Raw genomic sequence first — 587 nt, forward strand, 5'->3', positions numbered from 1 at the left:
ATCTTCCTCGTCCATGATGGCACCATAAGCTCCACGCCGCAGAAGATCCTCAATCTCCTTCTTAGAGAGCTGCTGCTGCATCTGCTATAAAAGATGGAGAGAGAGAAACAGTGAATGAAACCAGACAATATAAATTACACCAGTACAAAAAACATATCCATCAACACCACCATGCAAATCTCCATGTAGAGAACAACAATGTAATGAGGGCTGGAGGAAAAAAAACCCTGGTACATAGGTAACATTTGACGACTTACCCCTCCTCCTCCTAGACTGCTGTCTCGTCCGCTCATGCTCTGAAGCACCGCTTTATCCAATCCCAGCTTTAGACTGGCTCTATCGAACATCTCTCGCTCATATGAGTTACGTGTGATTAGTCGATATACTTTTACTGCTTTATTCTGACCAATCCTGTGGCAGCGAGCCTGAGCCTGTGGATAATACAAGAAGAAAAAAGGAAAATAAGCCAATAGGAACTTCTACAATTTGACTATCAAGTTTATGTGTGTGTGTATATATGTACCTGCAGGTCGTTCTGAGGATTCCAGTCAGAGTCAAAGATGATACAGGTGTCGGCAGCTGTGAGG

General features: G+C 43.6%; 1 long non-coding RNA gene across 1 annotated transcript; it reads right to left on the reverse strand.

Annotated features, from left to right (window-relative positions):
- Positions 1-6: 6 nt before the first annotated feature.
- On the reverse strand, positions 7-587 carry LOC107735038 (uncharacterized). The gene is made up of 3 exons (XR_001639264.1): positions 524-587; positions 258-431; positions 7-84 (listed from the first exon to the last, which is right to left on the reverse strand). It is a non-coding gene; the product is annotated as an uncharacterized LOC107735038 (long non-coding RNA).

Source organism: Sinocyclocheilus rhinocerous, unplaced genomic scaffold (assembly GCF_001515625.1).
Source record: "Sinocyclocheilus rhinocerous isolate Xijiao unplaced genomic scaffold, SAMN03320098_v1.1 C35696696, whole genome shotgun sequence".
Lineage (NCBI taxonomy): Eukaryota > Metazoa > Chordata > Actinopteri > Cypriniformes > Cyprinidae > Sinocyclocheilus > Sinocyclocheilus rhinocerous.